Source organism: Pan troglodytes, chromosome 10 (assembly GCF_028858775.2).
Source record: "Pan troglodytes isolate AG18354 chromosome 10, NHGRI_mPanTro3-v2.0_pri, whole genome shotgun sequence".
Classification (NCBI taxonomy): domain Eukaryota; kingdom Metazoa; phylum Chordata; class Mammalia; order Primates; family Hominidae; genus Pan; species Pan troglodytes.
The window spans coordinates 27079218-27091844 of record NC_072408.2 but is presented as its reverse complement, the minus strand read 5'-3'; the positions used below and the strand labels follow the sequence as shown (position 1 = coordinate 27091844).

Below are 12627 nucleotides of genomic sequence, written 5' to 3'. Positions count from 1 at the left end.
CACAGGGAAGCTGTCAATGGGCTAACTAGAAGCAGGGCAACCTGTGTGATTGGTTAGGAGGGCATATTTGGCTTTTTCTCGTTGGACCTAACTTGGAAAAAGGGAAAAAGAATCAAGGAAGCTGCCAGTTATTAATCAATTCCTGGTTGTTTGAGACTGATTGTTATAGGGGTTAGTGTTTGGCTCCCTGGACCAGTTGCTAGAGATAATGATCTGACTTCCTACATGTCTGATTTATAGATAGTGGGTTGGCTTCCTGGACTGGTTACTAGAGATTATGAATTGATTTCCTGGGCTGCTTGCTGCAGATTGTGGATCAGGGTTCTCTTTTTATGTATGGTCCAGCCATTGTCCATTTGTATATTCAGTCTCTCAGAAGTCACCTGGTTGAAATCTAGCCCAAGTATTTAACCCCTAACCATTGTCCAGCATAATGGAGGACTCCATCATACAAAGTGGCCTATTCCATTCTGAGACAACTCTCACTGTTTCCATATTTTAGTGCTATTGATATTTAGAAAATTGTGTCTGCTAGTAATGCCCACTGCTTGGGTCTAGATCTGTGTTCTGACAGATAATAGAACCCTCGGTGCATGGAACTCTCTGCTGGCCTCCCCTTGGCAGATATTCCTGATATCTAAAGAAATGCAGGCTTTGTATGCAGTGGAATCATCTTGATGTCACAGCCTTAATCTTTCTATTCGACATCTCAGGGATAATCCTCTGCTCTGTCCACCCACGTATTTTATTGCAAATATACAACCACCGCGAGATTGGGCTAACTGTGAAAATGAATCCTAACAGTAGGCCAAGATCCTTTCGCCTGTTTCTAATCTGGGTAAAATATCTCCGAAAAACATTGTTTGAGTCAGCACCAGTTACTAAAATGCCACCCTAGGTAAGTACATGGGACTTGAATAAAATTTCAATTGATGAATCCATATTTCTTAATTTTCCCTCACAGCAGATACCCTGCTCTGTCTACCCAACCTCCAACCATTAGAGTCACAGAACATTTATTTGCTTTTTTTTTTTTTTTTTTGGCAGTTCGTGGGGCGGACGGTCTTGCACTGTCGCCTAGGCTGGAGTGCTGTGGCATGATTTCAGCTCACTGCAACCTCCACCTCCCGGGTTCAAGCGATTCTCCTGCCTATGCCTCCCAAGTAGCTGAGATTACAGGCACCTACTAGCAAGCCCAGCTAATTTTTGTATTTTAGTAGAGATGGGGTTTCACTATGTTGGCCAGGCTGGTCTCGAACTCCTGACCTCAGGTAATTTGCCTGCCTTGGCCTCCCAAAGTGCTGGGATTACAGGCCTGAGCCACTGTGCCCAGTCTATTTGCTTTTCTTAAGCAAATGAATTTTTTCTCTGTCCTTCCAATATTCAAACATGAAGAACATCAGAGAAAGAAAGACATACAAATGGCTCTTGAGCTGATCCTCCTTGGCATTAGTAAAGGAAGAAAGGGTTTTCTTAAAGTTGTCAGCTACCTAATTAGATGTAGTAGAGCATAAAACAACAATATCAAACAATCTGCTTCAGACTCTGCACCCAACCATAGTGTGTTAATCTCTTATATTAACATTTACTCACCTTCTCTGGCCCAGCCCTCTGCATTAGCAGACAATACTAAGTATTCTTACTTAGTAGAACAGGTAATTTTCCCCCATGTACTCTTAACTTATTCTTCACCCTCAAACATTTTAGTTAATACTCTTTCTGTCCATTGTGAGTGGATTACGGAAAAAAACAACTCATTGTCTTATTTCATGTCACGAAGAAAATGTATATACTGAACAATATTACTTCTTACTATATAATATTCACACACAAAAATTCATGCTAGTAAATAATATCTGCACCAAGCCCCTCAACTATGTGTGTGATCAATATAAAATGCCGTTAAGTCATTGGACATGAGTCAAAGTGGGAGTACAAGGCAGATCTCAAATAGACAAGAATTTCGCTATCTCCCACACCCTGCCACTACCACAGTGAGAGAAAGAATGCTTATTCATCCTGTAGACAATAACTGAATGGAGCAAACTTTCTCACAACGGGAAATCCTACCAGTCTCTCTCCTCTCCTGAGAGAGTCCAACTGTTTTTAGATTCAGTCAACAAATGATAAATAATTCAACTTAGTGATTATTGCTAAGGGAAGAAAAATTAATACATAATAATGAGTAGGTTAAAAAAAAAGAAAAACAAGATCATGTCCTTTGCAGGGACATGGGTGGAGCTGGAGGCTATTGTCCTTAGTAAACTAATGCAGGAACAGAAAACCAAATGCTGCATGTTCTCACTTATAAGTGGGAGATAAATGATGAGAACACATGGACACACAGAGGGGGAACTACACACACTGAAGCCTGTCAGATAGGGGGAGGGTGGAAGGAGGGAGAGGATCAGAAAAAATAACTAGGCTTAATACCTGGGAGATGAAATAATATGTATAACACACCCTCATGACACAAGTTTACCTATGTAACAAACCTGCACATGGACCCCTGAACTTAAAATTAAAACAATAATAATAATTAATAATAATAATGGGTAGGAATCAACAGATGAAACATGATTTTTCTCTCACTCTGTTGCAGAGATTACCAGCTATCTACCAAAAACATACTCTTCTTCCGTGGTGTTGTTCTGGAAAGCAGCTACCCAACTTTCATTTAGGATAGAGCCATATGACCGGTTCTCACCAATGGAACATGAGCCAGAGTGAGTCACTTCTAGGCTGAAGTAGACAAACAGCAGTTGTGCCTTCCTCATCATTCTTTCCCCATCTGCTCACTGAAATTACTGGACTCTAGGGTTTGCAGGAGACGGAAGACTGACAGGATGGAATAAGCTCGAGTTGCTGAATCACTGCCTGGAATGCCATCCACAAACACTCGATTTGGATTTTATGTGAGCAAGAAACATATTCTATTAAGCCACTGAACCATCAGCATTCACTTATTATAGCACCTATTAATTAATATTAATAATTAATTAATACATCAATTCACCCACCTATCCTTTGGGAGATACCCCTTAACCCCTACACTCTCTAATTTCAGCTGAATTATGCTGGTTCACTTCCAACTCTCCATAAAGAATATTGAATTGCTGGTTCTGCTATCATATACCTAAAAGCCACTGTGAGCAGGCATAGTTTCCGGAAATCTAATTTTGATGAAAATTCATAAAAGACTTTGGACTTTAGCTGTGATCAGCCCTTGACTCTGCAGACTATCATGAAGACCAGAGAGGAATGTCATGAAGCTTAGTAATAGGCAGGCTCTTGCAAAATTTTCAATCTGTAATGGGAAATGGCAGCTGGTATCCAAACCGGGCCTTAACCCTGGAGGAATCCTTTGTTTCCTGGTTGCAGTTGAAATACTGGACCTTTCTCTTCTTTTAAGCCTCAGATATATTTTCTCGTGATCTCTCTTATTTCATATTTGCACACTGGCAGTAAGGCCTTTTTCCTGTTTCCAAATCTCTCCAAGTCCTCTGGTGGAGTTTCATCTGTGCTGTTCCTACAGCAGTTATTCCACACATTACAGTAGGCAGAGAATAAAGAAGAGAGAGAGGGTAGTACTCATGAAACAGGAGTAGAGCCCAAATCACATCAGGGCTCATAGGCCATGGTAATGACTTTAGTCTTTACCCTCAGAGGAAAAATGAAGCCACTGAAGTACATTAAGTATGAGGATGATATAATCTGTTTAGCTTTTTAAAAAGATCGCTTTGGCTACAGGGTAGAGGATAGGTAGAGAGGGTAATTAGAATGCTGTGGCTGTGGTCCAGTCAAGAGATGATGCAACCTAAATCAGAGAGTGGCAGAGGGATGGATAAATAACAGGCTTGTGATAAGGCCTAGATATGGGGAATAAAAAGAAAAAGACATGCTAATGGAGGTACCCAGATGCTAATGGTGCTGGGAATGCTTTTCAACAACAGCACTTGCTCTATTGCTTTTATGTTTGCTTCTTTGTTTGTTTTCCTTACAGGTACTCTTTTTTTCTTCTTTGAGACAAATTCTCACTCTGCCACCCAGGCTGAAGCGCAGTGGCGTGAACAGGGCTCACGGCAGCCTCAACCTCCTCAGCTCAAGTGATCTTCTCACCTTGGCCTCCCAAACTGCTGAGATTACTGGCATGAGCCACCGCATGCAGTCTTCCTACAGGTACTTTTTTTTTTTCTCTTTTTTGCAGTTCTCCTAGGTGGGGCTTTATTTAAAAGGTATGTTGCCTCCATAATTCGTTAAGCCAAAGCTCAGTTTGGGCCAGCGTGGAACCCTAGACGATTATTACAGAGCAACGGCAGATCAACAGCTCTCCCTTCTGCCAAGGTGGAAGGGACCATTCTGCTTTAAAAGCAACAAGAAAATGTTGAAAAGTTGCACTCTGACTCAACATGGTTCTGGATTGTGTTTCATTATTTAGCAGTAAAAGGAGAAAATATTTTAAAGACTCAGTTTCCCTCCTAACAGGTATTCCTTAAGCAATTGTCCTAAAGGGTGGAAAAGTGTCTCTGAACACAACTACACACACACACACACACACACTCTCTCTCTCTCTCTCTCTGCTACCTGCAGGCCGTTAGTGAACCATCCACTGCCAGACAACTCTGCTCCTCCCTCTCCCCTTAGAGTTCTCTGCTTCCCCACAGGTTGTGAAAAAGCTGGAGACTCACAAATGTTCTTTAATTCTGATGTCAGTGCCCAGAAACACCATTAGATAACAGCTCAGGCCTGAGGGGCTCAATCTGCTGATACCTCCCCCAGTAAATGTTCTTATGGCTAGTTCTGCAAAGCAAGCTTTACCTACTACCACTTCCTCAGCAGGTAACCCGTCCCTGACATTCTCTTGGACATAGGGTTTTTGTTGCTTTTCTCCTCTACATGTTCTCAGACTCCAAGGGTGATCCTTCCTAGTTCCAACACCCCACTACCACCAACAATTGCAAGGACCACATGGATTCACTTTACCTCCTCTTTCTCAGAAGGACCAAAATCCCTTGGTGCCCATCATGCTGGAGTCCTTCCTCTGTCCTCTGTTCTTGGTCCTAAGAGAGCTTATTTCCTCCATGTTGAGGGTGCAGACTCAGCTTCTCTCACTTTTTCTCTGGAACCTCCACTACATGGCAGATGTTAACTGAAAGAGAGAGAGAGTATGTAGCAATTTTTCCCCTTGGAAGTTTGCCTCAGATCAATCAATTTGCCATATTTAACATTCACGCTTTGTGCATATGCTAATAAATCATTAAAATTCATGTGGATTCTAACAGTTTTGGGTTTTCTTTCTTTTTCTATATTTTGTAATTCCTACTCAATTCTGTGAATTATAATGTTGCAACTGAAAGTAATCACCAGCAGAAATAATCCTTGTACACAGGACTGAAAAAAGGAATCTCAAGTTAAAAACTCCACCATTTGTTATATACATTTTGGCCTTCAGTAGTTCAGAATTCTGTTTCTCTTTTCCCAGATGGAATACTTATTAACCTCAGATGCTTTTATGCGTTGTTGAACACAATAACAAAATATGCCTCCTAAAACATCCAGATAACCTAAAGAACCATAAAGAAGTTAGGGACATGGGAGGTCATCAGAGCAAAGCTCCTATGTCATACGACTCTCCTCCACATGTTATGCCTGAACAAGCTGGGCATTTGGCTCCCATCTGCACACTTCAGATGTCCAGGGACTCACTGTGAGATGAGCAGTCCCAGTGCTGGTTCATGCTTCTGTTAGGAAAGTTTCTTTTATTGAAATAATATAAATATTCTCATCACTTTGACTTCTAGTTGCTTCAGAACACTGAAAAATAAACTTATTTTCACTTCTGAATGATAGTGTTTAATTTTTGGCACACAGTTGAGTCTCCATGATGTCTTTTCTTCTCCAGATTGAGCACGTGCAGTGACCTCGATTCTCCCTTGGAGGTCAGGTCTTATCAATTTCTTCTGCGTCTGCCCAGGTTCACTTCAACCACCCTGGGAACGCTTCTACCTCCTCTCCCGTCATCTCACCATGATGGACTCCAAATAAGGAATGCCCCTGCAGCACCTAGGCCCTAACACAGGCCAGGAGACATGATGCAAATACCTTAGATCCAGGAATCTCATTAACCATTCTTAACCTCAGCACAGTTCTCTTAGTTTTAACTTTTTAAGCACCATTTGGCTGCTCTTAAGCCTGTGGTTCACTAAAACCCAAACGCATTTTTGACATTTTGCTGCAAAGTTAAGACTTCATCATCTGCCTGTTAATTTTGAACTAACTGATGGACTTTACACATATTCTTATTATTTACAAAGAATTGATTTCTGCCTAGTAAGATGTATGAATTCTTATTTTAATTTTTATTTTAGGTTCAGGGGCACATGTGTAGGTTTGTTAATACAGATGTCTGAATTTTTTTTTTAAACAGCTTGTTGTACTTTAATGTGTAATACTCAACTCAAGGTACAAGACAATTGCATTTAACATTGTTATAAATAAAAGAGACACCAGATCAATCATTAAGGGCTCCAGAGTGAACAGCATCTTCATAACCTCCATGTTTATCATCTTTACTTTCTGGATGTAATTTAGTAAGATCATCAATTCGAAGAATGGTAATTGCAGCTTCTGTTGCAAATTTCAAACTCTTAACTTTAACTATGGTTGGTTCAAACATCCCTGCTCGTTTGTTGTCTCCACGTTCACCATTGCTCAAATCAAGACCAATCCATTTCAGATTTTTACATTCTGGGTTAACCTGAGCCTCATTATGAAAAGCTCTGAATTTTGTGACCAGATCTGTGGAGTCCTGGGCAGCATTAACTGCCAGTGTATTAGGAATAACAAGAAGTGATCTTGCAAACTCTGCAATAGCAAGCTTTTCCTGAGACCCCATGCTGGTTGCATAGTTTTCAAGGTATATGGAAAGGGCTGCTTCTACAGCACCCCCGCCTGGAACCATGGATTTTGACTCCAAAACTCTCTTCACTACACAAAGTGCATCATGTAAAGAGCGCTCCGTCTCACCACATATGATATCATTTGCCCCACGTAAGATAATCGATGCAGATGTATGAGCCTTAGTGTTTTTAAGATCAGCTCATCATCACAAATTCCCTCCTGTACCACTTCTGCCTGTCCCAACATTGCAGCTTCAAAAGTTTCTTCACCTTCCGAATTGGCCAGGGATGACAGAATAGTTGCTCCAGAAGCTTTAGCAATGCCTTTAAAACTCTTCTAACTGCCATAGCACCAGCCTCCACAAAATACTTCAGACACATATCATCAATTCCACCAGTGGTTAGAATCACATTGGCACCAGTTGCCAGGATCTTCTGAATTCTCTCCTTGGTGATAATCTGATTCTCTTTGTCTAATTTGGTCCAGTTTTTCATGATCTGTAATGACCACTGTACACCAAGCTTCATTTTTTTTTCAGGCTAAAGTCAAGGCAAGCAATTTTTGCATTTATGATTCTCTTGGGCATGCCGTGGGATCCCACCACACAGTTGAGTGCACAGCCACTGACGTGCATGCTCTCTGTTTGACTTCTCCCACGGGCTTTCAAAATATTAACAGAATTCACTGGATAATGTGGCTGGCTTCTTATATCTGTGTATTTAATAGCAAGTACAGCATCTACTACCATGTTAGCAAAGAAATCACCATTTATTCCAATGATTTTGGAAGACATGGATTGTCTTAGCAGCATTAATCAGGCAATCTCTTCCCAGTTCATCTTTGTTAACAATTAGGTTTTCATTGATATAATGCACTGCTTCCTTGCAAGCAAGTCGTTAGCCACTAATAACTGATGTGGGATGAATTTTCTGTTTAACTAATTAATCTGCATTTTTTAGGAGTTCTGCTGCAATAATAACCACTGAGGTAGTTCCATCTCTAACTTCTTTGTCTTGCAGATCAGCCAGCTCACAAAAAACGTTAGCTACAGGATGTTCTACCTCCAGTAACTTCAGGATGGTTGCACCATCATTAGTAATGGTTACATCACCAATATCATCCACCAACATTTTATCCAAGCCAACGGACCAAGAGAACTTTTTACAATATTGGCAATCGAAGCTGCAGCCATAATGTTCTGTGAGCGGATCGCCTCCCCACTGCTGCGGTCTCCGAACACGGACAAAGGCCCCTCCATCTTCCTGGCGGCGGTACATACCGAATTCTGCTCCTACTGCGGGCAACCAGTTATCGCGGCCCCTCGGCCAACCGGCGACCACAGCAGTGGCGGCGACGGTGTGGAGCGGACCCGAGTGATGCACCGCCCCATCCGCTTCCCGGCTACCCAGGCTGGCCGCGGGGCACGGCGGGAAGCAGATCTCTGAACTTTTATTTTGCCATTTGAAATATTAGCTCTTCTTCCCAACTTTCAGGCAACTATCAAAGTACTAAACAGGATAGACAACAAAATCTTGTGACAACATTTAAATGTATGAAATGTATTTTATTACTAAGATATATAAAATTTAAAAATTACATTTGAATTATGTACTTCAAAAATAAAAATTCTAAATGTACTTTCTGATGTGACTTCTGAGGTGAGTTTGCTCCCTGCACAAAAGAGGATAAAAGTAAAGTAGAAATAGTCATATTCACAATTTCCAACCTGAGAACTTAATTTTGAAAGAACTTATTATAATTGACCACAGAAAATGGAAGGACAAGAGGTATGCTGACATCCTATTGAAGGCATTTATTGTGCTGTGCAAGGAAATTTTAGATGCCCTGTTCTGTAATCCTTCCCAGCTAATAGGCTTTACTTGCATAGATGCCCAGACTAATGAAAATATGTAACTGAATTTGGTATTCATTTATTACAGCAATTTCAATGAGTCTTGCACTATTGAATATATGTATAAAGACTTCTAGTCACACCTCTCAATTCAGTGATCTCAAAGAGCCTTGGAAACAATGACCTAAAAACCAGATAGCAAAAGAAAACCAATTTGTTTCAGCAATTTAATGCGTCTTTGGTTATGTTTTGCAGATAAATATGTGCGTATGCATTCAGTCCTGAGACATGTATATATAGAATTGCTTAACTGTAATGCATTTAGCAGTAAATCTATGACCTAATTATTGCTATAAATTCATTACTAAAGCCTTTCCCTTTCACATACCAAGCGAAAATATAAACCTTGCACCATTATGAATTCTAACTGCAGCCAAACACATCTAATTATAATCAGTTGCAGTAAACTCTCACTCTGCATTAGGCATAATTAACCATGTGATAAATAATCAGTATAATAACATTTAATGTGCTGTGATAGCATTTCTAAACTATGCATGTGAATTCTAGAAAATAGAATATACTTCAATTCTAACCAATGTTTTTAACCCTTTCGTGATTGAAATTTCATTCACTGCCTTGCAGGAGAAATGTTAGTACACTCACTCAAAAATGAAAAACTGGATAAGCTTAAGGGCATCCTTATGTATGCTGTAATAAAAACATTTTCTACTGTCATCAAAATATTATCTACTTTAATAAAATTTAATGGTAAATTACACCTCTACAAATGTAGCCACTTTCTAAATTTTTAAGCATTGCCAGCATGGCCAAGATTTTTCTTGGCATAGTAGAGGATATAAGTTAATTAGTAATAATTTTTAATTAAAAAATCTGCACTTCAAGAAAGGTCTCACACCTGGTTTGTTTCAATAATAATAAGTGATAACCATAATAATTAAATGTCTTCTCTGTCCTTAAAAAGAATAAAATATGTCTACTCTATGGAAGAATATCCTTTTATTCTAGTGCATAACATTGTTTATTACCAACACTAATATTTTCTTTTTTATTCCTATGATACCAATGTCAATTTGGAACAATATAAAATAATATTTCTGATTTTCATGTTCTTTGTTCAACTTTAGGCTAATTTTTCTCATGTCATTAAATGACAAAATGATAATAATACCTATCAGAACTCCGTGTTTCTATTTTATAAATATGAAAATAAGGCCTATGGAATTGCAAATGTTAGTTTGCTGTACTGTAATTTTGTTTTGCATTGTAATCATGCTTAAAAATGGATCCTTAACTAGGGTTTACAATTTTTTTCCTCTGGGCAGAAAGTGTCATAATAATATTTGCTCTAGTGAGCTTTGACCTATATTTTCATTATAAACATGGTTATATGTTACATTTAATTACTTGTCTCTTTTTTTCCTCTCTGTTTGCTCCACAAGAATTTTGCCTGCTAATCTCTCTGGCTCAGTTTACTATTTCCATGTTTATAAGTTATTCTGAATTAACTCTTAATTAATAATAGTTGCCAAGTGAATGCTCTTGCATGTTATCTATGCAATCACTACTGTGTTTCCACTTCATGAACTGAGGGGTTCTTCCAGAAGAGCTGGTAGAGTTAGAGTAATTCGTTCACATTTCCGCACCATTATGTACAAACTTGGATAGATAAATATGAAAGACAACATGCTTCTCATGAAATTTAACCTGTAACCTTGTCATTATTACACATGTTCTTACTGACTCACCTACCTGTCCACAAAGAATAAAGTAGATGTCAATGAGGAGTTTCTGTCTCCTCTGTATACAGAGAGTTGCTGTGGATCTAGCTACAGGATCCTACTTTTATTTCTACTTTGTTACTGTTTATAAATGAAGCTGATATAAAAATTAAGAAATACATAAGGAAACTACATAAAAGTACTATTAAAATATATTTACTCTCAAAAAGCATATGCCTCTTGAATATTATAATGGAAGATGTGAGAGTGGAAATAAAATATTCTGAGAGAGGAGGCTCCTCATCTGTTGTCTTTACTGCAGTTCCCCCAAAACATTCTTTCATGCCAGAAAAACATAGGGACATAGGCCATTTATTTCATGTAGACCAAGCCCTGTGCCAGGAATACAAACATGAATAATATAAGGTCTCCGCTCTTACAAGACTCACATTTTAATTAGGGAAACTGACTAAAGTACATAAAATATAACTACAGGACGCTGTGATCATTGCTAGAAGCATACCATGAAGGAAGTGACTGTTAGAGTCAAGAAAGAACAGTTTGATGAAGAAATGAAGTGTTCTAAACTAAGAGGAAAGCATATGCGAAAATGCAAGTGCATGTACCTAACAGCCTGATCTATCTGAGGGGGTGGCAGATAGTTTCCTATGGCCGGAGTGCTACAAGCCTGTGACCAAGGGATGGAGAGATTATATAAGGGAAGAAGACAGTGGAAGAAGTTGCCAGCATGCAAACCCCATGCTGACCTCCAATTGATGATCTCATTATTTATTTCCTGTCCATCACCCCATTCCTGTATTCCCTTCTTTCCTTATTTACTCAGCTTAGATGCCATGATCCATCAATATGATCACAGTTCACAGACACCTTCTGATCCTTTGTCTCTTTTTTCCTGTGCCACGTTCCCAGAGCAAAACCCAAACCCTGGTTAACTTCACTCCTCTTCTTCATCCACAGCTACAGCAGAGTAGCTGAGCTGGAGGAAAACAACACAAACACAATCTTTTTTGGTTTTTTTTTTTTTTTTGAGACAGTCGTGCTGTGTCACCAGGCTGGAGTGCAGTGGCGTGATCTCGGCTCACTGCAACCTCCATCTCCCGGGTTCAAGTGATTCTCCTTCCTCAGCCTCCTGAGTAGCTGGGACTACAGGCATACGCCACCATGCCTGGCTAATGTTTTGTATTTTAGTAGAGACAGGGTTTCACCATGCTGGCCAGGATCGTCTCGATCTCCTGACCTTGTGATCTCCCCACCTTGGCCTCCCAAAGTGCTAGGATAAGCTACCAAGCCCAGCTGCAAACACAATCTTATTAGCACCATCATAATCATGCAGACTCACCTGCCGTTACGTTTTTATTATAAATCTCAGCAACACAATTACCTTTTTCTCATAGTTTGTTCTTTCCCTGAACAACCTATCTAATACCTTCCTTCTCTTAAAACATCCAGCAGCTTCTCCTCACCCATCTCCCTTATTTCAATGAGAAAATAATGGGGATCAAAAGAAAAATTACACCATTTCCCGTCACTTGTTTATACCAGTCGCTTGTATCTCTGCCTATAATCTGACTTGTCTCTTGTAAACCTAGACAAACAATAAGCGCTCCTCTCTACATCCACTTGTACACAGGACGCCATCCTCTCCTGCCTACAGTAGCTGAAACAATAGCTTGTGAAACTAACCTATTTCCCTGTTCTCCTACGTCAATCTTTCCTTTCTACTAACTCCTTCCCATCAATTCAAATGTGCTGTAATAGTCCCATATTTAAATGACTTTCCTTTATTTCATGTGCCATTCCAGCTGCTACACCATTTTCATAATTTTTATTATAGCAAAACTCCTTGAATATATTGCTCATATGAGCTCTCTCCACTTTCTCACCTCTTGTTCTCTTTTTAATCCACATTTATCAGATTTTATCTCCATCACTCTACTGAAATTTCTTTTATTATGGTTTCTAACGGTCTCCATTTTACCAAGTAAATAAGCAACTCTCAGTTTTCATCTTATTTAGCCTACTTTAAAAAAAAAAACAAAATCTTCCCTTCTAAAATCATATTCTTCATTGGACTTTGAGGACCCCCTCCTTCCCTGGTTTTTCCTGTACCTC

At 39.5% G+C, this 12627-nt stretch overlaps 1 long non-coding RNA gene and 1 pseudogene across 1 annotated transcript in view; both read right to left on the bottom strand.

The window, feature by feature from the left end:
- Positions 1 to 12627, bottom strand: part of LOC112204983 (uncharacterized) — a 53206-nt gene that overhangs the window by 26818 nt on the left and 13761 nt on the right. Inside the window, exon 2 of the long non-coding RNA XR_010147993.1 lies at positions 4984 to 5149. This is a non-coding gene — a long non-coding RNA (uncharacterized LOC112204983). The remainder of the gene's footprint in view (positions 1 to 4983; positions 5150 to 12627) is intronic.
- LOC743586 (T-complex protein 1 subunit alpha-like) lies at positions 6438 to 8158 on the bottom strand (annotated as a pseudogene).